The sequence below is a fragment of the Dipodomys ordii genome, unplaced genomic scaffold, assembly GCF_000151885.1.
Source record: "Dipodomys ordii isolate 6190 unplaced genomic scaffold, Dord_2.0 Scaffold148, whole genome shotgun sequence".
Classification (NCBI taxonomy): domain Eukaryota; kingdom Metazoa; phylum Chordata; class Mammalia; order Rodentia; family Heteromyidae; genus Dipodomys; species Dipodomys ordii.
The window spans coordinates 849,582-875,296 of NW_012267364.1; the positions used below are offsets into that span (position 1 = coordinate 849,582).

A 25,715-nucleotide genomic window follows, 5' to 3' on the forward strand; every position below is an offset into this window, starting at 1 on the left:
GAGATACTTCCTAGGCATAGAACTTTTCTTAAAGATTGAACTTTAAACCCAGCCAAATAATGAATAAAGGTCTTTCATATTTGGTGTGTAATGAGATATACCAAACTAACCATACTTCAGGAAATGGAACTTTTTGAGTAGCTTCTAACTCAGACTTCCTTGTATTATTGATTGTGCAAGTAATAGAGCTTGATGTAAAGACCATGAGTTCTTACTTTTTCATTCAAGCCTACTGTTCTGCCACTTGAGCCACATCTACACTTCTGGCATTTTGATGGTTAGTCAGAGGTATAAATCTCTCAGATTTTTCTTTCCTGGGTGGCTTGGAACTTCAATCCTTAGATCTCAGACTCTCAAGTAACTGTGAGTACAGGCGTGACCTAGAAGCGTTTAGGTCTCTTTTCTCCTTGTGGTCATCAGGACGATTGTTCAAAACTGCCTGGGTCAGAAGCTGTAGATTCTTAAAGCTCCCCTGGCACCAAGGAGAAGGTGATGATTCCCATTTGGCCAAGTGCAAGTGTCACAACTTGTGATATCCTTAGCAAAGTGTGGACATTTTTCTTCAATAACTATCTACTCATTAAAATGTTGCAAACTTTTGGTTACTTTCCAGTGATCTAAAACAATTGCTTTGGGCAATTGGTAGCATCATTTCACAGCTTTTATTGAGAGATTTATTTATGAAGGTCTTTATTGTTCTTCCAAAGGTCTTCCTCCCATTAATCTGATAATCTTTTAAGTAGTTTTGGCATGCTTTGTTCTAGGTGCTACTGCTAGGGAGAGAAACAGGAGGTAGAGCTTATTTTCATTACATAGTTTGTAAGTGGACAGAGGCAGGCTGCACAGCAGGTCAAAAAGATGCAATCTGAAAATCTGGAATTCAAAAATTTCCCAAATCAAAACCTCTGAGTAACAGCATAAAAATTCATACCTGATCTCATATGCTAGGTCACAATAAAAATTCAGGCCCACTGAAAATATTGTGCAATATTACCTAAACTTCTGGGCCAGGCATCTGTGGCTCATACCTGTAACCCTGGCTATTTAAAAGGCAGAGATCTGAAGATTATGGTTCAAAACAGCTCAAGCAGGAAAGTCTATGAGACAATTATCTCCAATAAGTTACTAAAAAAAAAAAGCTGGAAGTGGAGCGGTTACTCAAGTGGTGGAGCACTAGCCTTGAAAAAAAGAAGCCCAGGGACAATACTCAGGCCTTGGGTTCAAGGCCCAGGATGGAGAGAAATTAGATTACCTTTTGGTAATCTGAGTAGGGCAGATATAAAACTTAAATGAATTTCATGTTTAGAGTTGGTCTGCATCCCCAAGATATGTATTATGTATGGGAAAATATTCTGAAGGTAAAGGAGGAAGAATCTCTACATCTAAAACACCCTTGTTCCCACATATTTTGGATGAGAAATACAGAACCTGTGAAGTAGTGGCTTGGGGGATGCCTTGGTAACAAGGAGAGACAATACTGGGGGACCATGTAAACCAGGCTGCAGCAGCTCATGCGTGTAATCCTAGCTACTCAGGAGGCTGAGATTTGAGGATCTCAACTTGAAGCTACACTGGGCAGAAAAGATTGTGAGATCTTTATCTCCAAGTAACTAGCAAAGAGCTGAAAGTGAAGGTATGGTTCAAGTGGAAGTGCACCAGCCTGAGCACAAAAGCCAAGCAAGACTGTGAGGCTCTGAGTTCAAGTTCCAGTACTGACACAAACCAACACACAAATCAAAACATAAAGACACGAAATCATCTTGCAGATCAGGGAGTTGCTTTGGACACAAGGTTAGGTAGTTTAGAGTGGAAGGTTGGAAGATAATCAGGGACCTACTGTCAGGAATTCAGTTTCATTGGAAGAAAGGAGGAAACCTCTGGCAGACAGTGTGGAGGGTATTCAGGAAGGTAAGAGGAACATGGGATGAGGTTTCCAGGAATGAAGGCTGTGGTTTTGATCTGACAGAGAGGTAATGGCTGCATGGGGGAAATAATGCAGTGATGGTGGGTAATGGAAGGAAGAGATGGAGTGGGGAAAAATTCAGTAATGGGATCTGTGGAGCTTGGGCCTTGTTGTGTGTTGTGGAAAAGATCAGAAGAATCATTTGGCTTCTGTTGCCTTTGGGAACATGTACCAGAAATTCCGACACAAGGACAACACAGGAAGTGAATGGAGAAGTATTTCTCAGCTCAGTCACCGAAAAAGTACAGGTCACTCTTCCAGGCTTCCTTGTCTAGGTAGGATGCTGCTGCTTAGATTTACACGGCTCCTGCTCCTTATCTCCAACAAAGTATGTAGCAAATTACTTGAAAATTAGCAGGGCCCCGGTGGCTCACACCTGTAATCTTAGTTACTGAGAATCACAGTTCAAAGCCAGTCCAGGCAGGAAAGTCCAGGAGACTGTTATTGCTAATTAACGATGCCTTTCTCTGGCCCACTGTCACCAAAAAAAGCTTGAAATGGAACTGTGGCTCAAGTGGTGTAGAGTGCTAGTCTAGAAAATAAAAGCTGAGGGATAGTATTCAAGCTCTGGGTTCAAGCCCCCGACTGGCACCAAAAAAAAAAAGTTCTGCTGTGTATTTAAATTGTAAGTTGTACATGCACATAAACCTAATCTCACCCCGCATCTTATTAGTAGAGACTAGGACTTAACAACCATATGTTGAACCAAGAGCAGGTGCAGTGGATTGAAGAACAGGGAAATCTGGCAGGCTAATGCCTGCATGCAGTATCTAAATCCCTTGACAAACTCAATGCCTCTCAAGGCTGAGCAGTGCGCTCAGTGTCCATGTCCACAAAGAGTTGAGGGTACACAGATGGTATGCCCCAGGTCCAGAGATCTGTGTGCCAAGAGCAGGCAGCATCAGTAAGCAAAGAGCTTCTGCCTCCCAACTCAGTATGGCCAGATGTGACTTGGCCACTCCTTAATGTGAATCCTTCAGTCTTGCTCCTCTTTCTTTGTGGAAGTCATGAGACACAATTTATCCCTATTGCCTTTCCCCTCAGGCTCTTGCAAGCTAATGAGTTTGATGCTGGGGTGAAGAGAGGACAGTGAGATCCCAATCTTGTTAGGACCAGTATGGCCTCCTTCTGGATCAAGGTTTTTGCATGCTGATGAGGCATGAGGTTGAAATAGCCAGCTTCCCTGGAGTGAGAATAGCCCCTTGCTGCACACATACTTCTCCAGAGCCACCATCTTGCATTTCAAGATCCCTGCTTATTATAATGGTCCGTGTGTTTAAAGCTTATGTTGTACTGGACATCTATAATGGTGTGTTTTTCTCCTTGGCTATTGGAGAGCTGATATGGCCACAGGCAATATGACTTCTCTGGGAACCATTTTCAAGTGGAGCTTTTTGATAGTCTTGGCACGTGCCAGGCACTTGGCAGTGCTGATGATTTGAAGAAGTGGGACCTTTTCTGATTTGAGATGCTGACAATTCCAGTCTGTGGCTTTAAGTAGAGAAGAGGAAGATGGGAGAGAAGGCTAGAGGGAAGGATTCTCCAGGTTCAGCCAGCAGATGCTGAGCAGCTTTGGTGTCAAGACAGTTGTGGATGCTGAGAAGGGAAGGATGAATGGTAGAAAGGGAAGGAAGGGTAGGGAAGAGACCTTGGTTTTGTGGTCTGTGGCCGTAGGCCATATACTTCATTTGGCCTCAGGGCCTGAGTGGTGGAGGAACATCCTCCTCCCCCATAGCTGGTCTGGGTTTCAGTGGGCTCTTCACTGGTGGGTGGTGCCCATGAGTCTGTTCATAGCTTTCAGGCTATGTTCCATATAACCAATGAGCCCAGTGCTGGCTATGTAGGAGAATGGGGGCTCAGCAACCCAAGGTGAACTAAGTGCCACATGATAATAGGGCCTCCTGTTTGGGGAGCAAATTAGTGTTTTCAGAGCATTTTCATATATATGATCTCATTCCAGCTTCAGAGTGATGCTGTGCATGAATTATCACCACTCTGTTCTGCCCTGAGGAGACAGTGTATCTCCACCACTCACCCAAGGTGGAGGCCACTCCTGCTGGGGACTTGCTCCTACCTGCTCCCAGACTAGGACAACAACACTGAGAGCCATTTGCCAGCCTGTGTGCAGAAAGCCTGCAGCACAGAAAAGCCTCCTTCCACCTATCCTCAAGAGGTAGGGACAGACAGCAGTGGGCTCCAAAGTCCACCGCCCCTCCCAGAAAGCTTGGGAGTTCTCAAAAGAATGAGCTAAAGCTAGGAACTGGTAACTCACCCTAGCTACACAGTAAGCTGGCACCTGAAAATTGTGGTCTGAAGCCAATCCAGCCGAAAAGTCAGTCAAATCCTTATCTCTACTTGATGAATCCAAAGTCTGTCTCATGTGGTAGAGTGCCAGGCCTAAGCAAAAAGTGAGGTGAGAGCGTGAGGCTCTGAGTTTAAGCCCCAGTATTGGCATACACACACATAAAGAAAAACCCAAAATACATGTTTTTTTCCTGAGACAAATCAGTGCTCAAATTTTAACAAAGTAGAGCTTTAATTCACTGAGGCAGGGGTGGGTGTGATAGAAATAATTATATGAGACTCCATGTGTTTATTCATTCTGTCATTTATTACATGTGTAATTGGTGTCAGCAATTGATAATGCTGTGCATGCTTCAGGATCCTTGGGGATGGGAGCCAATGAAAGAGACAGACAAGTAAATAAGATGTGTCCCTCCTTTCAGCCTGAGGCTGGTAGAAATGTATAATGTTTTCTCTGACTGTGCCATGATGTAGTATATCCCCAATGCACCTCAACACACAAAGGCAATCTTAGAAACAAGAGATGGAGAAAGCTTCCATCAAGAGAAGCCTCCACATCTGCCATATTGGATCAGTCTCAACTTTCTCTTGCCTCTCCAGCCTGAAGCCATCACTTGAATACCTCTCCATTTGTTTGTGTTGGTAGAAATGGAAGAGAGTGCAGCCATTTTGGGGGACTGTCTCTTTCTTAGCATAAATTTATTTTCTGACTTAGTTAAGCATAAATTTACTTTCTGACTCAACTCTGCTCCTAAATATTTACCCAGAAGAAATGAAACCATATGTTTCCACAAAGACACGGACCTGAATGTTTTAGGCAGCTTTAATCACAAAAGCAAGAAGAAATTGGAAAAGATCCAAATGTTCAATGACGGGTGGATAGATAAACAAATTATGATTTGCTGAAGTTGTAGAAAAGCACACAGTAATGAAAGAAAACCTGTTGAAGTCAGGTATAGTGGCTCAAGTTTGTAATCCTTGCTACTTGGGAGGCAGAAATCAGGAAATCACTGTTCAAGGCAGCCTGGGCATAAAAGTTTGTGAGATTCCATCTCAACCAATGTCTGGGTATAGTGGCAACCACCTTTCATCCCCAGTGATATAAAGAAGCACAAGTAGGAGGATCACAGGCCAAGCTGGCCTTATTTTGAAAATATGCAATGGATAAAGGGACTGGAGTTATGGCTCCTTGGGGGGGGGGAAGAGAGAGAGAGAGAGAGAGAGAGAGAGACAGACAGACAGACACACACACACACACACACACACACATAGATGCACAGACACACAGACAGACACACAGAAACAGAAACAGAGATAAAACCGGTTGATACATACAATGACAATTTTGAATCTCAAAAAGCAGCCAGACATAAAAACAGGATATTACATATTATTGCATGTGTATGAACCTCTAGGAAATACTGCTCGGGTCTATGATGATGAAAGCAGAGCAGTGGATGCCGGGGTGATAGTGGGATGAGAGGTGAACTGGCAGGGCACAGGGAACTTTCCAGGATGGTCTACATGTGCTGCATCCTGATTAGAGTGGCAAGAACATACGTGCACACACCTGCCAACTCAGTGACCTGAGCACCAGAGTGAAGATGTTGCCAGAGCCCTTGGGACCATGTCCTGGAAACCCCATGCTGGGCCATGCAGGTAGTCTCTAATTTGCTAGCTCATGAGAGAGCCCGGGGTTTCCTATGGAAAGGTCTAATGTGATCAGGACAGGGGAGCAATGTCACTGAATGAGAGGTCTTGTATTGATTAGGGTTCTGCAGAGCAGCATAAGCAACAGGATATATGAAAACACGGAAAGGAGTTCAGTATAAGCAATTGGCTCACATACTTGTAGAAGTTGATGAGTCCCACCACCTAGAATCACTAAGCTGGGGACCCAGGAGTTTCAATGCTATGAGTTCTAGTCTAAAAGAACCTGCATTGGGCTGGGTGCTGGTGGCTCATGCCTCTAATCCTAGCTATTCAGGAGGATGTGAGGATTGTGGTTCAAAGCCAGCCCAGGCAGGAAAGTCTGTAAAAGTCTTATCTCCAATAAACCAGTGGAGCTGTAGCTGAAATGGTAGAGCACTAGCCTTGAGCTGAAGAGCTGTGGGACAGCGCTCAGGCCCAGAGTTCAAGCCCCATGACCAAAAAAAAAAAAAAAAAAAAAAAGAGCCTGTATTAGGATCTAATGGCTGGAAAAAGACCAGCTCTTCAGCAGAAGTAGGCAGGCAGCTAAACCACCCTCCTACTCATCCTGTTCTATTCATGTTTCTCAGTGATTGGATGATGCCATCTGCTGATTCCAATGTTAACCTAATCCTGGTGGATCACACCTACAAAACTCAGGTGATTAAGATTTGAGGATAATAGCTCGAAGCCAGCATCAGCAGGAAAGGCTGTGAGATTCTTTTTTTTTTTTTTTTTAAGTGGTGGTGGGACTTGAGCTCTGGACCTGAGCACTATCCTTCAGTTGTTCAGCTCAAGGCTAGTGCTCTATCTCTTGAGCTACAGTGCCACTTCCGGTTTTCTGGTGGTTTTTTGAAGATAAGAGTTTCACAGTGACAATAACTGCAAACAAAATTGGCACTATGTGCTGCTGTACATACTGTACTATATTTATTGAGTTTTAAATGAAGGTTGTAGCCAATTTTACTTTTAATAGCTGAATTCATATAAATGTGGTTACCTAGTACTCTAGGGTAACCTGTAAGTCATTTAAAAAAGGGTATATATATATTTGCAATATCTAGTATATGTATGAGTCAAGCGGAAAAGGTCAGATAATGTGATGTCAGGAAAATGAATCCTTAGACATGTATTTTAATGTTTTTTCTTTCATGCATGTGTTTCTAACGCATTTATAAGACTATCTCTTTGTTGCTTTGTATGTCCCTACCCCACAGTATAACCCCTGCTTTCACTATATTTGATGTCAGTATAACTTGTGGAGGAGAGGGGGAAAAAACAGTTGTTTAAGGATACAGGTGGACCTGATGCAACAACGAGAAGTATAAGTTGTCATGTCCAAAACGAGCTTTACAACGTCGGTCGGGGGGGGCAGGGGGGAAGGAGAAGGGTTGGGATTGGGGGGGAGGGGGGAGGCTGGGAAGGGATGTGAAGGGTAAACCAAAGGAGGAGGCTGCAATGCTTGGTAAGAAATGTACGCATTATCCTGCCCATGTAATTGTAACCCCTCTGTACAGTATGTTCACAAATAAAAAATAAATAAATAAATAATTATAAAAAAATAAAATAAAAAAATAAAAAATAAATAAAAAAGGGTATATTTTTAATCTTTTAATTTAAACTGCTTTCCTGTTAACAGGGACTCCAACTAATATATATAATTGTCACTTATATGTTTATGTACTTGGCTCTTGTTTCATGTACCTGGATTTTACTTCTAACATGGTGAAGATAAAACTGTTGCTACCATATAAAAAAAAAGAGTCTCATGGACTTTCCTACCTACGTTGGCTTTGAACCATGATCCTCAGATGTCAGCCTCCTGAGTAGCTAGGATTACAGGTGTGAGCCACTGGCTATGAGATTCTTATGTTCAGTTAGCCACCAAACAGTTGGGAAGTGGAGCTGTGACTCAAGTTGTAGATCTTTAGCCTTGAGCAAAAAAGCTTAGGGACAATGATCAGACCCTGAGTTCAAGCCCCAGGACAGGCACACAAACAGAAAAACAAAAACAGAAGCAGCCTCAAAGACACACTCACAATAACACTTGACCAAATGTTTGTATACCAACAACCCAGTCAAGTTGACACATAGACAGACAATAGCGAGGAGCAGACAGGTATGATATTATTTACATGTTTTCAGACAGATTCTGCATATGAGAATACTATACCTTCAAGTGAAAAGAAAAGAGTAGTTTGTAGCAACCCTAACCAGTTGTTTTTTGAGACTGTGTCCAATGAGAGATCACCGTAATGAAATGTCACCCATGGGAGCTAGGCTCTGGTCTCATGCCTGTAATCCTAGCTTCTAAAGAGGCTGAGTCCTGGAGGATTATGCTTTGAAACCAGTTGAGGTAAAAGAGCTCATGACACACCATTTCCATCTACTCAACAAAAAGTTGAGCTAGAAGCATGGCGCAAATGGTAGAGTACCAACTATGATCAACAAAGCTATAAGGGAAAGGCCCCAAGTTCAAGTTCCAGAAACCTTCCCCTCTAAATCACCAATGGAGTTAAAATTCAAATTGCAGTAATGTCTGCAATGGAGCCCTGTGTGATTCAGGAAGGTTGGGATTACCCTGATCCAAGAAAATTATCAGGGGGCTCTGAGGGACAATGTCTGCCCTAGCCTCTGAGATTTGTCTTATTGTCTATGTGTTTGGTTTTGCCATTGCCATCTGACTCTCTTTAGTAGTTGTCCTTAAACCAAGTAGTTCTTGGTTTAATTATTTGGGGGTGGGGGTGGTGGTAAGCATATTGTTTTAGCTGATTTCTTTGTCCCAGTTGGGTTTGCAAAACTTGTGTTCAACCAAGTGGCAGATTCTTGGTGATGAGCTGGACAGGGAAGGCATGCATCCCAGCCCACACTTCCTTCCCTGACCTTCCCAATCTTCCTCATGAACACCACACCCTCATAGTCTTCTGTAGCCAGAAATGAGAATTTTCTAGGTGGGTGAGCTATAACCCAGTGTGTAGGCTGAAATCCCTTTAGTTCATTTTCACTGGGAAGATATCCATCTTTTCTTCCTTCCCAGAGCTCTTGGATTTCCTTTGGGGTGCTCTCCTCTTGCTCATGTGTATAGTCTGATGGTGGTGGTGGTAGTGGTGGTAGTGGTGGTGGTGTGTGTATATATATATGTGTGTGTGTGCGTGTGCGCGCACACACGTGGACTATCTCATTTATAAAAGAAGCTAAGGAGCCATACCTATTTCTTCTTATTGCCTAGTACAACCAGAGGGATGGTAGCAAGACCTAACTTGTGCTGGGCGCTGCTGGCTCATGCCTGTAATTCTAACTACTTAGGAGGCTGAGATCTGAGGATCACAGTTCAAAACCAGCCTGGGCAGGAAAGTCCGTGAGACTCTTATCTCCAATAAACACTAGAACACCAGAAGTGGTGCTGGGGCTCAAGCGGTAGAGCACTCTCCTTGAACTGAAGAGCGCAAGCCCAGAGTTCAAGCCCCATGACTGGCAAAAAAAAAAAAAGACCTAACTTGTCCAATCAAATGTTTTCTTTGGGATTTTGCAAATTTGAGGACCTAAGACTTAGCGAGACTTCACATATTGGGGAGGAAGCATGAGGAGGAGGGGCACGTAGACCCTGCAGTTTCTGCTCCAAAGTTATCTTTGTAGCTTGTCCTCTAAACCCCTGGAGTTGTCTCACTCCTAGCTTTTTGTAGTAGTTCTACAGGGCCTACGTAGTTTCCTCCCAATTGTTCCCAGACATTAATTAGAATGAGTTTCTGTTGTTTGCACTGAAGAACTCAATGGTGGTGGTAGTAGCGTCCTGAACCCATTTCAAATGGGTACTTTTCATACCATGTTCTGTAACAACCTCCCTGATTGGGAGAGGGTATTTTGGATTAGCATTTGTTGGGTGCTGGGCTGTGCAGGGATCACTCATGTACCATGACTGACTATCTTAGAAGCTTAGGGCCTATGTACCTCAGCCCAAATGAGGCCAAGATGCTCCCTTGGGGTCAACAACACCCTTAATCCCCACCTGTTTCCATTTGAAGAGACATCCTGAGGATCTGTTTGATACTTTTTAAAGACCTGACATTTATGTAACTCTACTCTTTGAAGTTGGATATATTCTCATGAACTTGGAGCACCAGCAGCAGCTTGGAAGTTTCCAGAGAAGAGTGATGGGGAGGTTTGGGCTGGCAAGAGCTTGCTGGAATTCAGATTGCTCAGGAAGAGGGTTGACAGTGCCAATCACAAACTCACATGTCTCTACAGTGCCCCATAATAAAGGAACTTATTCCAGAGCCCAAGACTTGCCCAACACGAGCAGATCAATCGAGAGCATTGGCTTTCAGTGTGCTGGTGAGGCTGTTCAGTGGTTTGCTATTCTGGCGGGGTGCCTGGAGGTACCTTACACTGGCAAAGCCCATAAGGAACTACATTGCGCAACACAACCTGCTTTCCTTTTTATCTGTGGGATGAAGACAGGCCCAGGGCCACATTGACTGGCTCTCCTGTTGTGGAAGCTAAGCTGGGGAAATCTCCACAATAGCTGGGCAGTGGGAGAATTAGAAGGAACAAGTTCCAACCTGGAGCTGTGGGGATTGATGGGCCAGCATCACTTTCCATGGTGGTTTTTGGAAGAGTAGGGCAAACGCTTGAGCATGTAGGGTGCTCAGGATTTGGGCCAATGATTATCTTGGCTGAATGAAGGAGTGAATGAATGAAAGGGCAGCCTGAGGCTTCACTATCATTGTCCAGAGAACCCTTTAGGACTCTGTTGGTGACCAGCCAGAGCTTTCTTGGAAAAAACAACCAACAACTTTTGTCTCTCTTCACTATTGCTAGGAGTTTGGGGTAGGACAATGACCTTAGTTAGGTAACGTTCAAGTTTCTAGGCCCTGTTGCTCCTGCTATGAAGGCAGAGTCCCTTCTGAGCAGGGGACCAGGGCAAGGGTCTGTCAGATCCACCACTCATTTCACCCATCTGATGCCCAAGGGTGCCCTTGTGCACGTGTTTGCAATCCTTCCACCATGTCTCAGGGAGGTGGGTTAGATCTGATGCAGGTTCTGAGGGGACTTGGTGCCTCCAGCTGTCACCTGCTCCTGCCTAGAGCTTCTCTGCCCTGATGCAGGCCACTTGTCTCTGTGGGCTGGTTGTCAGGAAAGGGCAAATGGACTTTGTATTAGTTTCTGTAAATGTGCACATCTTTCCTGTACTATCTAAAGGCAGGGAGAATTCTCTTCCTTTAAGTCCAGAATGTGGACCTCATCAGGCAGGGGGAATCCACTGGGTCTTCCTACTGTATTGCATGTATGTGACTGTTGTGGAGGAAAATGGTTGTGTTACAGAATTTCATATATTTGAACCTGTGGAAGCCCCCTCCGTTAGACCGTAGATTGTGTACTAAGAAAGGAAGAAAAGCCAGTTCTATGGCATGTACATAGGTTTGAGCGTTTTCAGGTATGTATCATTTTATGTTCATAACACCTTGTTGGATGACTTGTTCTAGGTCACACAGTAAGTGTGCGACTTCACACCATTCAACATTTATTCAGTGTAAGCTACCTGAATTTTCATTTTGCTGGTTCATAGGTCAGTAGCTTGCAAAGATCTGAAAGGTTGTGTTGGGACAGTATCACTAATTTTGCTATTTGCTGCCCAGAATTAGGTACTGAGCCTAATTGAAAAGGCCCTTTTGGTACCGGTGGCTTATGCCCGTAATGCTAGCTACTCAGGAGGCTGAGATCTGAAGGTCACATTTGAAGCTAGCCAAGGCATCTCTAGTTAATCAGCAAAAGGCCAGAAATAGAGCTGTGGATCAAGAGGTAGAGCATTAGCCTTAAGCAAAGAAGATCAGGGACAACACCCAGACCCTGAGTTCAAGCCTCAGGACTCTCTCTCCCTCCCCTGCTCCTCCCCATCTCTCTCTCTCTCTCTCTCTCTCTCACACACACACACACACACACACCCCACACAAATTCCCTTTCCTCATTGGGGAGGTCAATTCAGAACATAGTATGAGGTATTACATGTCAATTTTGGGGAGATAGCCAACTCAATTTGGGGGGAAAGATCCTTCCATAGATGAGGTGCTAATTCTTTTCACAATTAAGAAGACAAGCATGGATCTTTTTATGCTTAGAGTGTTGACAAACAGGTCATTTGTATTATCTATGTTTATTATTGAAACTTTCCCATGGATATAATTTCTAGAGATTTCCATTGTTTTAAGTTACTCTCACACCATGAAATAGGACACAGGAAATGCTTACAAATACTTGGCACACCTATTAATGCAATAATTGGCAGCAATTGATTTGCACTGGAAGCAATGGTACAGATCTTTCTGTTACATGTTTAGTCCAGTTCAACATCCTTTCTGCCATCACCCACTGAGGAGAGTGCCATCCAACTATAATCTTTTGTGGCCTTCATGGTATGGTGACTGTGGGTCAAAGTTTCCCATTAGCTCCTCTGTTTTCCTCCATTTTGTACATTGATCAATTTCAGGTCAGTTTCAGCCACTTCTATAAATTGTTGGAGTGGCCACAGTCTCCTTTCTCCTCTGAGTTGATTGTGAAGTGCCAAATTCCAAGTTTGGAAGGATTTGTTATTTGGAGATTATTTTGCCCTCTTTTGTGAATTAATTTCCTCTCCTGCTAAGGCAGCCAAAGCACGGCAGTGATTTTCTACCACAGAGAGGTAATGAGGCTTAGGGGAAAATGCTTAATAGGAAAACATTGTCCCACACTGAGAATTAGAAGCTCTGGATGGAGAAGCAGCCGATGAATATTAAAACCAGACAGTGTGGTGTTTGTGCTAAAGGCTTCTGAGAGGAGTGTGCATCATGCCTGGAGATGGTTTTGTCTGTGCCTTCATGCGTACTAGGGAGGTGCCTAACACTAAGTCTGCGGTGGTTAACACTCAGCCCTCAGGCACTGGAGCAGGGGAGGGGTAGCAGTAGGCAGAGAAGCTAGGAAACCCCCAGTGGCAGAATCCAGGATTCTGCACAATGAGGAGGGTTTTGTTCCTTAGGCATAGCCTGGAAGTTTCTTCTTACAAAATACTCTGGAAACTATACCCTTCTCCCTAGGTGATAGTCCAGATAAGTAGAAAAGAACTGTATATATGAGTGGGGTTGGGGGGCTGGAAGAAGGATATAATTTGACTTACAAGAAGGCTACTATTTTTCTTTCTTTATCTCTATCTCTCTGTCTTCTTATGTCTTGGTTTTTCTCTCCATCTTTGCCTTTCTGTGTCTGTCTTCTCTCACTCTGTCTCTGTGCCTTTGTCTCTCTGTGTATTTCCTCTCTGTCTTCTTTATCTCTGTTTGTCTTTATCTATTTCTGTCTTTCTATCTCTGTCTACCTCTCCGTCTCTATCTCCTTCTCTTTGTCTCTTTCTTTTTTGGGGGAGGGTCCGGTCATGGGGCCTGAACTCTGGGCCTAAGCACTGTCCCTCAGCTCTTCAGCTCAAGGCTAACACTCTACCACTTGAGCCACAGTGCCACTTCCGGCTTTTTTCTTTTTGCTTATGTGGTGCTGAGGAATCAAACCCAGGGCCTCATGCATGCAAGGCAAGCGCTCTACCACTGAGCCACCTTCCCAGCCCCCTGACTTTCTTACTTTCTCCCTTTGTCTGTCTGATTCTGTCTTTGTTTTTCTGTCTCCCTCTTTCTCTTCTTTCTATAGGCTTTATTTGGTCAGGAAATCAAGCTTTGGAGACAAAGAAACCTCCTGAAAAACTAGATCCAGAGCAGATCCTGCTTGTGCCTCTGAGGTTTTGCAGTAGGGTTGTGATGGATGTCTGGGCACTCATTTGGCAAAATAGCAAAGATGATCAATACAGGAAAAGAAGAATTTCTGCAAGTGTAGATTTCCATGTCTAGATGATCCTCTTGATAAAGCCCCAAATAATAGGCTCCTTTTGTTATTCACTGAAAAGTTGACAGATGTTTTAAGCTGTTCTAGAAGTTTCTTTTCCTAGGCTAGATTTCCTAGACTGCTTACTGAAACAATGAGCTCCCTGATTGGATGGCCCCTTCACTCCTGCATCCCATTTGTCATTAGAGGACACCACTTCCAAGTAGCTCAAGGAGACAGGATTGGCCTATGTCTGGTTTTTAAGAGGTTTCTTGTCAGCTGTTAGTGATCGCAGGTAGGATTTCATAGAAGCAGAGCAAGGTATGCAGGTTCATGAGTACCTTATGCCATAAGGGAAGTGGGTAGAGGAAGCGTGAGCTCCTCAAGCTAGGCTTTGATGGGGCCGAAGAGGCAGGATGCCCTGCTTTGAAGGGAGAGGCAGGTATTTGGTCTCCAGCTATTGGATTGACCTTGGGTTGTGGATGTAGCCCTAGGGGACAGTTCACAAGCACCCCAGGGCTTTAATAGCTCCAGAGCAGATTAAAGATGTGAGTTTTTAGCCACCACCTGTAGCTACTGCCCAATGAAAGGGACTTCAGTTTTTCTAGTATCTGCTGTAGTTGTGTAAATAAATATCTTTAAGTCAAGGTTGAAAATGAGACAGATTGCTAGCAGAAGTTTTAGATAACATGTGATGGAAGGAAATTCTAAAGGCAGAGAGGATAGCTTCATGTGGGAGCATCTGGGAAGGTTGCACAGGACATCCAGCCTAGGGCACAAATCTGGAGACACTGGAGCTGCTGTGTATGGGTAGGAAAGGATCTTTTCTTTTTCTTTTTGTGCCAGCACTGGAGCTGAACTGAGAGTCTGGGAACTGTCCCTTAGACTTTCTTGCTCCAGTTCTGGATTTTTTGGAGGTTAATTAGAGATAAATGTCTCCTGAACTTCCTTGCCATGGCTGTCTTGGAAACTTGATCCTCAGATCTCAACCTCTGGAATAGCTAGGATTACCTGGGTTAGGTACTCATGCCCACCTGGGAAGGCTCTTTTGTTTGTATGTAACAAAGTCCTAATTCGAGCTCATATAGGCAGAAATACAGACATGGAATAGGTGAGCACACTGTTAGAATGTCCTGAGGTTGTATGTCTTGAGCTTTCTCTTTCTCTCCCTGCTTGTCCTTTCATTTACCTTTTGATTACATCTTGTCACATTCATTTATTCATTCAGTGAACATGCAAACTACAAACAAGCCAGGCAACAACCTCTTATCCTTGTGAAGACTGGTTCTCCTCATGGCAGGCAGGAAGTTGGTAAGTTGGTTGGCATGGGTACTCAGGCACGTATACACACACACACACACACACACACACACACACACACACACACACACACACACAGAGCTCAGTTAGCTTTTGTTTGATCTCAAATCCTGTGTCTTGGACAGGAGAATGGAAAGCCCCAATGGCTACATGTTGGGAGTGGGATCTTGACAGCCATCTCCAACCAGAGCCAGATGAGGCTATGTCAGGACTGTTTCCTAAGGGAACGGTGGAGTAGGCAGATGTCCCTCACATATATTCTAGAGGTATACACATACACACATAGTTCGTATATGCACATATACTCACATGTACCTGTGGAAAGGGAACTCATGATCACATAATTAGAGCACTGGGTATATGGAAAGACCTGCATGCTGGGCCAGGACCAGGACTTTGGACTTTTTTCTGGAAGCCACAGAGAATAACAAGGCCTGACTCAATCCACAATGGAGTGTATGAAGATCACTCCATGGGAAGCTGGTACCGGGCATGTGATTTGCTGGTGTTTAGAACTGGTTGAATTAGAGGACCAATCAAAGATGACCGCGAGCCTATGCTCTGTCTTTTCAGTATTTTGTTATTTCATAGGACCTTTGAGGTATTTCTCTATGAGCCTTCTTGCCAGGATGGTTTATTACAAGATTGGATTCTTGGAGCCTTATACATCTATACTTTTAAGTGTCAGAGACTATGGAGCCGGCTCTTGCTTTTCTCTGGGTATTTTCCATTCTCTCAGACTAAAGTCTGGGATGCATTTGAGGTTGCATTGAGTGTTCCCTTCTCTGGCTGGCACATGCTGTTAGGATGACAGGATTGCTTTCTTTCAGTGTTTTCTTGGCTCCTTTCCTGAGACACATCTCCTCAGGACCAGAGTTCCTTGCATTCTTCCTACTGTCCCCAGAAGAAGACATTGTGCCAGGCCTCCTGAGGAGATACAAGCAGGGCCTTTGAAAGAAGATACCTTAGTTGACCTCAGACTCACAGTGCAACTAGATTTGTTTGACCCTATCTCTATGAGAGGAAAAAGATGGAATTAATTTTGTTAATCATAGTATATGTGCGTGCGTGCGTGCGTGTGTGTGTGTGTGTGTGTGTGTGTGTGTGTGTGTGTGCGTGTGCTAGTCCTGGGGCTTGAACTCAGGAGACTGGGATCTGCAGATCAATGTTCAAACCCAGCTCAGGCTGGATGAGTTTGTGAGACTCATATTGTCAATTAGCTACCCAAAACACTGGCTTTTTTGTGTCTCAAGTGGTATAGTGCTAATCTTGAGTAAAAAAGCTCAGGGACTGTAGCCAGGCCCTGAGTTCAAGCCCCAGGACTAGCACAAAAATGTCTGCTTCTGACTAACTACTCCTTATTAAGAAGATAGTGTTGATCTCTCTTTTTAACCCTTGCACCTGATGGAGCCCCTCCCCTTGGGAGAAGCAGACCTCTTTCCCACAGAGAGCCATGTTCCTTTTTTCCTTCTGTCCAGGCTCAACCATTGGGTCCATATAGCTTCATGCCTTTCTACTTTGTGTATTCTATGGAGACCTTTGCATTCTTTTTCCTGATTAAAAATACTTATTAATTGAAAATATATAAAAATAAGTTGATGCTGGTGGGTCATGCCTCTAACTCTAATGATTTGGAGCAGAGATAAAGAAGATTGTGGGTCCAGGCCAGTGTGGACATACATCTAACATCCTACTCAATCTATAGCTGGGTAAGGCAGGGTGCACCTGTTATCCCCTCAGTAGGAAGCTGACATTGGGTGGATTGCTGTTCTAGGTCAGCTCCTGAGGAAAGTTCAGGAGAGTTCATCCTTAGCTGGGTGTGGTGGCATATGACTTTTAGCTCAGCTACAAGAGGAAACCTAAAACTGGCTGATCATGGCCCAAGTGGTTCTTGGACAGGGAGGTCCATCTGAAAAGTAACCAGTGTGGAAAAGAAAAAGATGTGACTCAGTGCCTGACTGTAAAAACAAGACCTTCAGTTCCAATCCCTGTGCTGTGTGTATGTGTGTGTGTGTGTGTGTGCGCGCACGCGCACGCATTGTGTCTATGCAAAGAAATATCATAGAAGAGTATTTCAGAAGTCAAGATAATTTTTGATAATTTATTTAAAAATAAAAGGATTGATTGATTTTAGCTAAAAATCTTAAATGAGTTTATTAAAATCTTAAAAAGATTTACCTACTTGGGCACATTCAGAATTGAGTAAAATAGCTGCATTGTTTTTGGCAATTATAAGTGGGCATTCAGCTCACGGAAGAATTTTTTAATATTGGCTGTATAAAAAAAACCTATCACACGATATGCAGTTTGTGCTGTTACACAATGTGCTTTCGATTTTGGTGCCAATTACAGCTCTAAACTGCATGATACAAGGTTAATAATGGCTACTGCAAATACCTCAAGAAGACAGGTTAACAATGCCTTAATCTTAATATTAGATTTACTACAAAACAGGCTTTATCTTACATATCCTTATGGGTTCACCTTAAGCAAAGAAATGAGGTGTCTATATGAGGGTAGTTAATTCTTGTGGCAAAGAGGGAAATTTGTACCAGAACAAGCAAATGGCTTAACTTTATCATTAACCATTCCATCCTTGCCCTGTCCTTTCTTTGTGTGTGTGTGTGTGTGTGTGTGTGTGTGTGTGTGTGCGCGCGCGCACGCGCGTGTGTGCATGCTGGTACTTGAGCTTCAACTTAGGGCTTTAACATCTTTTGCTCAAGGCTGGTGCTCTACCACTTGAGGCACAGCTCTATTTTTGTGTTTTTGGTAGCTAATTGGAGATTAGTCTCACAGACTTTCCTGCCAGGGCTGGCTTTGAACTGTGAGCTTCAAAATATTACAAGTGTAGTTGTGTAGCTGGGATATTATAGGTATGAGCCACCAGTGCCCAGGTTTTCTTTATCTTTTTATTTTGGGGAGATGTATGTAAGTATGTATGTATGTATGTATGCAAGTATGTGTTATGTACGCATGTATGTATTTAGAGACAGCTTTATCATGTGGCTAAAGCTGGCTTAGAACTTACTATGCAGCTATGGCTGGCCTTAAACTCATGAACTTCCTGCCTCAGTCTTACCTGCTGGGCTTTCAAGCGTATATCACCATGCCTGGTAGTTGATCCTTTTTTATTAAATAAAACTTTCTTTTTGGTTGTGATTAAACCCAGAGTCTTGCATTTGCTAGGCAAGTTCTCTTTCACTTGAACTACACAGCCAGCAAGTCTCTCCTTTATTAAAGTAAGTGTTTCATTTGTAATAATTTGAGAGTTCTCATCTATCCCTTACTTAGTTTTCTCTGATGTGAATAGTCTAATCTAATCAAATCTTACATTACAATGGTATTTCTGCCAAAACTAAGGAACCAATAATGGCACATTATTAAGAATTAAGTCTCAGACTTTATTTAGATGTCAACATCTTTTCCATTAATATCCTTTTTTATGTTTTCCAATCCAGTCTAGTTACCACATTGCAATGTGGCAGGCACTCCATTACTTGAGCCAGACCCTCTGCCCTGGGCCATCCATTCTTTTGTAACCTCTTCAAAATGTTTTCCTTTGAGTCCTGGGCTATATGCAGAACAAAACAAGAATAAATTGGATTCCTGAACCTCTTTTCTTTTCCCTTTAAAATGAACCGAGGCTTTTACCATTTGCTATGTCTTCAGTTTACTTTCTCTTCGGCAGACCTGGCTGTCTTCTTCACTAAGCATTTTAGAGAGAGTTCTCTGGGGTCCACGGAAACATCCAGGTGTTGTTTTTGTGGTTCTTTGTGTTAAAAGTACCAGAACTTTCTCATAGTAACAGCAGCCACAGACCCCAGCTCAGCAATGGGAATCTGTGGACATAACACTCTTCACACATTTACGGTGTGTGTGTATGTATGTGTGTGTGTGTGTGTGTGTGTGTGTGTGTGTGTGTGTGCTGGTTCTGGGGCTTGATCAAGGTCTGGATGCTCTCACTTAACGTTTTCATTTAAGGCTGGCACTCTATACAGCTCTGCTTTTGCCTTTTTTGTTCCAGTTAAATAAAGTCTCATGGACTTTCCAGGCTGTGAACTGTATTCCTCAGATCTCAGCCTCTTGAGTAGATAGGATCATAGGTATGAGCTACCGGCACACAGCTTTGACCACTTTCTGTTAAACCCTACAGGCATAATTTTGCATCATGTTTTATCTCAGTTACAAAAGTAATAATAGCCATCATAGCAAAAAGAGCAATGCAAAGGTTAGATCAATGACTGTTTTCAGCCCACCTCGCTTTCCCATTCAGCCTTCCTCGAATATACCCTTAAGTAACTCTATGTTGGTTTTGGAGGTACTTATTCCTAACCACAAATTCACAAGTGAAGACAATGAAAGTTTCACCTGAAGTTCTAGATTCTCTATAGTGTAACTCTACTGGAATTGTGTCCTCTTGCTTGTATTTCCTGATTCGCTTGTATTTCTTCCAGGTTAGTTTGGTTGGAACTCATGATTGCATTATTTTCACCTTTACCTATGGCTCTCCTCATCTAAGATCCTTTGACCTCTGGCCACACAGGGAAGGAGGCACCTGTCTGTCTGTCTTGTCTGTCTGTATGTCCATCTGTCTGCCCGTCCATCTATCTATTTGTCTGTCTGTCTGTCTGTCCATCCACTTGCCGGCCCACCTATCTATCTATCTATCTATCTATCTATCTATCTATCTATCTATCTATCTATCTATCTATCTATCTATCTATCTATCTATCTATCTATCTATCTACCTACCTACCTATGTAAAGGTGCCCAATGGAATGAAAATCCACTCTCTCTTGTCAAAACTGTCCAAGGCAGACTAAAGGTTTCCTCACCATCCTGCCTTTGGGTCCAGGACCAGGCTGGGTACGCTTGTCCCAGAACTCACTGTACTCTGTCACTCAGGTCTTTCATACTGTCTCTTCTTGCCTGAGCATTTTAACCAACCCTGGGCTTAGCACGTTATATAAAGCAGCTATCTCCAAAGTGAGCTGTAACCCTGGCTCCCTAGAGTATGAAAGGAAAGAATTTAAACTTTGGTTTCTGTTTCCTTTCATCAGAAAGCAAAGGAAACAAAGCTTCCAAATGCTTAATGTGAGTTGGCACTCAGGTAGAATAGAGTGCAAGATGAGGAAGATTTTGGGGTGGTGACCTCATTGGCTGTTTATCTACTCAGAGTGCCAAGCTCACCCTATTTAATCTGCCAAGTGATACCATTAGCTGATTACTTTGATAAAATTAAGATCATTAAATGGTAGACTCTTAACAGTATCTTGTAATGGAAGAAGAGACAGTGCTTAAAAGATTCAAACTTGAAGCTAAGGCATTTTTCTTTCACAAAAGGACAGTCATTTCAGATTTGCTGACCTTTTGTTTTTCGGTGATGTTGAGACAATCTCATATATATATGTGTGTGTGTGTGTGTATGTATATATATATATGTACATAAGTCAACCATATTTAATCTGTCACTTCAATATTTTAACAATGTATGAGAAGGTAATTGCTTTTTGAAAGAAACTCTTATTTTAAGAGCATTTTGAAAATGAATGTTTGGAAACATTTCTATTATTATTTGGTTGTTGCTGAAAACAATATGTGTCATTCATAGATGGTTTTCAAAAAAACCTCATCAGCATAGTTAAAACACCCTGAGAAACAGAATATTCTAACACATGTATGAAAAATACCGTCGTTATGAGTTTCCATTTGTTTTGAAACTGCTTATTAAAATGATGTCAAGTTCAATGTCCTCTATAGCTGAGGAACAGAATTTCTAACCTAAGTATAAAAATCTTTTGGAATAGAGTTTCAATGTGCTTTAAAATGAGCCCCTGAAAATATGAAATTGTTAGTACGTTTGGAGGCCTTTGTAAGAGCTTGATTAAAGTGTGAGAAGATGGAAATATACTAACTTTTTGGAAAATTCTTTGGGATTTACATTGAGAAAGCAATGCAACTAAAGAACTTCTCTTTGGTTGTTGGAGAGTCTGAGAGATGTGTTTTTCAGCTATAATAACCTTTGAAAGCAAATGTTGAAATTAATAGAAACTAGGAACAAGCCTTCAAAGTACTGATCACAGAGGATTAAACAGGAATGTTTAAAAGCATTTTCAATTGCACGGACACTTGTTTAGAATGGAGGATAAATGTTTTTAGAAATAACCAAAAGATTTGCATGATTAATAAATAATATTTAATAATATAACTTCTTATATATTGTATTGTAAAGATACTGTACAGAGGGGTTACAGTTATGTAAGTAAGGTAATGAGTACATTTCCTCTTGAGCATTGTTACCCCTTCCCTTGTTTTCCTCAGCCATTCCTTCTCTCCCCACCTTCCCAACTCCTCCCTTCCCTTCATCTTCCACCCCTCCCCCAAGTTGTAGAGTTTGTTTTTAACATAGTGTCTTGTATATCTCATTGTTACAATAGATCAACCTGTATCCTTGTTTCAACATTTTGTTATATCCCTTCCCTTTCCCAAATTAGAAAGATGTATATTCAAGATGCAGGGTACCAGAATTAAATACAGTGAAAACAGGTGTTATACCAATATGGAAATCATATGAAAGAAACAAAAGAAATCACATAGCACATTATAAGTACATTAGAAACAACAGCAACAAAGATAAAAAAAACTCCATTGTGTTTCTATTCTGGGGTTCATTTCGCTTAGTACTATCTTACATGGTCATATATGAATAGCTACTGACCTTTTCTATTTGCCTGGTAAGGTAATCCTAGACATTTATTAGTTACTGCAAATAAGGGAAACCATGGGACCTTCGTTTCTTTGTGTCTAGTTTACTTTACTTAGTATAATTTCTTCCAAGTCTTTCCTTTTCCTAACAAATGGGGCAGTGTCATTCTTCCTGATAGAAGCATAGAATTCCATTGTATATATAAACCACATTTTCTTGACCCATTCATCTACTGAGGGGCATCTGGGTTGGTTCCATATCTTAGCTATGGAGAATAATGCTCTTTGCAGATGACATGATCTTGTATTTAAAGAACCTCATGGACTCCACTGTCAAGATACTCGAGCTGATCTGAAACTTTGGCAAAGTAGCAGTGTAAGAAATTAGCCTTCAAAAATCAATGGCTTTCCTGTATGCCAATAACAAGAAGAGCGCAGCTGAAATCAGGAAAGCAACTCCTTTTGTTATCACCCCACAAAAAATAAAATACCTAGGAGTTAACTAAAGAAGTGAAGGACCTCTATGACGAAAACTTTAAAAACCTGAAAAAAGAAATTAAAGCAGAACTAAGGAAGTGAAAAAAACCTCCCATAATCCAGGATTGAGAGGATTAATATCATGAAAATGGCATACTGCCAAAGGTTATATATAAATTCAATGTGATAACTATCAACACCCCAACCTTATTCTTCAATGAAATAGAAGAAGCAATCCAAAACTTCATATGGAACAATAGAAGATCTAGAATAGCAAAAACAATCCTTAGCAAAAAGAACAGCACTGGAAAAATATTAATACCAAATTTCAAACTCTACCACAAAGCCATAGTAATCAAAACAGCTTGGTACTGACACAACAACAGACCTGAGGACCAATGGAATAGAACTGATGAACCAGAAATGAACCCACAGACCTATAGCCACCTAATCTTCAATAAGGGAGCTAAAAAAATAGAATGGAAGAAAGACAGCCTGTTCTCTAAATGGTGCTGGCAAGACTGGTTAAACACCTAGATCCGTATATATCACCCTGCACCAGAATCAACTCCAAATGGATCAAAGACGTTGAAGTCATAGCAGACACCCTGAAAACATTACAGGAAGGAATGGGAGAAACCCTAGGTCTCATTGGCACAGGCCAAAACTTTGATAAAGACCCAGAAACATACACATCAAAGAAAGGTGGGTCAAATGGGATTGTATGGAACTGCAGATCTTCTGCATGGCAAAGGACATAGCTAGCATGATCAATAGAAAACCCACAGATAGGGAGAAGATCTTCACTAGCCATAAAATGGACAAGAGTCTCATATCTAAAATGTTCTTAGAACTCAAAGAATTAAATCCCCCAACAACAAATCCACAAAGAAACAATTGCCCAATAAATAAGTGGGCTAAAGACTTAAAGAGAAACTTCTCTGAAGAGAAAATAAGAATGGCCAATAGACACAGAAAAAAATGCACTATTTATTGCAGCATTATTTACCATAGCTAAGATATGGAACCAACCCAGATGCCTCTCAGTAGATGAATGGATCATGAAAATGTGATATATATCTGTATCTATATATATCTATATCTATATACATACACACACACACACACACACACACACACACACAATGGAATTCTATGCCTCCATCAGAAAGAATGACATTGCCCCATTTGTTCGGAAATGGAAAGAATTGGAAAAAATTATATTAAGTGAAGTAAGCCAGGCCCAAAGAAACATAGGTCCTATGGTTTCCCTTATTTGTAATAACTAGTATATGTCTGGGACAAGCAGAAAAGGTCAAAAGCTATGTTTATATGACCAGATAAGATGATGTTAAGTGAAATGAACCCCAAGATAGGGACACAAGTGATTTTTTCTTTCTTGCTATTGTTCCTAACGTATTTATAATGTACCATGTGATTTTTTTTGTTTCTTTGTATGTTCCTCCCCCACAGTTTAATTCCTGTATTCATTGTCTGTGTCCTGTACCTTGTATATTCATTTTTCTAGCTTGGGGAGGGGAAGGGAAAAAACAAAATGCTTAAATAGGGATACAGGTTGACCCATTGTAACAATGAGATGTACAAGACACTAGGTTGAAAAACAAACATTACAATTTAGGCGAGGAATGGGGTAGGGGAGGAGGGGGGAGTGTAGTTGTGGAGGTGGGAGGGAAGAGATGGTAGGGGGAAAAACAAAGGAGGAGGTAACAATGCTTGATAGGAAATGTACTCATTACCTTGCTCATTTAACTGTAACCCCTCTGTACAGTATTTTTACAATAAAAAAGTATTAAAAAAAGAAATGCTCAACTTCTCTAGCCAGAAAAGAAATGCAAATCAAAACAACGTTGTGATTCCACTTCACCTCAGTTAGAGTGGCTAGGATCAAGAAATCTATTAACAACAGATACTGGAGGGGATGTGGACAGAAGGGAACCTTACTGCATTGTTGGTGGGAGTGTAAACTTGTTCAACCACTTTGGAAAGCAGTATGGAGGTTCCTCAAAAGACTCCACATAGAGCTCCCCCATGATCCAGCAATCCCACTTCTGGGCATTAACCCAAAGGTCACAAACAAGGCCACACTAGAGCTACTAGCACAGATATAACTTCTTTAAAAGTAATTTATTTCCACTTTTGGTGATCTCCCTTTAACATTCATTATTTTAAAAATGTAATGTTTCTCATAATTTGTGCACATAATTTTCTTTTCAAAAAGATTTGTGTATTTATTTGAGGGCTTTGTCTTTCTATTCATAATAAAATATCAAACTCATCTTAACATTCCCAATTAATTTAATTTCCTTTTTAATTTGAATTCGATTTTCTGGCAATGTTGGGGTTTGAACTCAGGGCCTCATGCTTATAAGGCAAGTGCTCTACCACGTGGGCCACACATACCTCTAGCCTTCAACATTCCTCTTCCATAGTTGAGGGCTAGTATGGTTACCCAATTTAAACCCAAACACAGTGGTGTTCCTTTGCATCTCCAGCAAGCCTCTATGCTTCCAAAGCATATACTCAAATCACAATGAATGTTATATATTGAAGCCATTAACTCTGACCAAAACACATTGAACATTATAGGCACATCATTTTAAAGTTCAGAAGTACACATGCTCTGGACTGTCTACTTCCATGGCTTTCTTGATAGGTGAACAGAGTTAGAATATTTGGTAGAAGAAGAACAGTGTGGGGAACCCCAAAGCTGTGGACTCTCCTCTGTTTCTGTCATTGGCTGTGGCATCTGTTATTCTGACCTGTTTAGAAGGGCCAACTTGTTAAGAGGAATGAATGGACTGGAGAGACATCATAAATATTATTCTGTTAAAACACATATACTTATATCTTTTTATTTTAGAAAAATGGAATCATGATATATCAGTAACACTATAGCTTCCTTTGAACCAGTCAACAATTCTATTCATCATTCCAAACTAGTAGATAGAGTTCTAATTTATTCACTTAATATTTAATATAGTGATGTGTAATATGAATTTATATTATTTTTATTGTTGTTGTTGTTTTGTAATAGTACTGGGGCTTGAACTCAGTACTTCTTGCTTGACCTTGGCTTTTTCCCTCAAGATAACATATTTCTGCTTCTGGCAGATGAGAATTTCTTAGAGTTGGCTGTCCAGGCTGGCTTTGCACCATCATCCTCAGATCTCAGCTTCCTGAGTAGCTACAATTACAGGCTGGTACCTGGTAGCATGTGCCACATTTCATTAGACATTTTCTACTCATAAATATATACATTTGTCCCAGGGTTTCCCTTCTGTACTCCTCTCCCTCATTTCCTTTCTTCATTCCCTTCCTTCTTTGGTAATGATTTCCTCTAACACAGGCAATGCTTCAATCAATATCTTAATCATTTTTAATTTCTGTAAGAGAAATCCTC

General features: G+C 41.7%; 1 protein-coding gene across 1 annotated transcript in view; it reads left to right on the top strand.

Annotated features, from left to right (window-relative positions):
• Grid1 (glutamate receptor, ionotropic, delta 1) overlaps nt 1–25,715 on the top strand; it is a 748,070-nt gene that overhangs the window by 389,065 nt on the left and 333,290 nt on the right. The gene's annotated exons all lie outside the window — the stretch shown is intronic.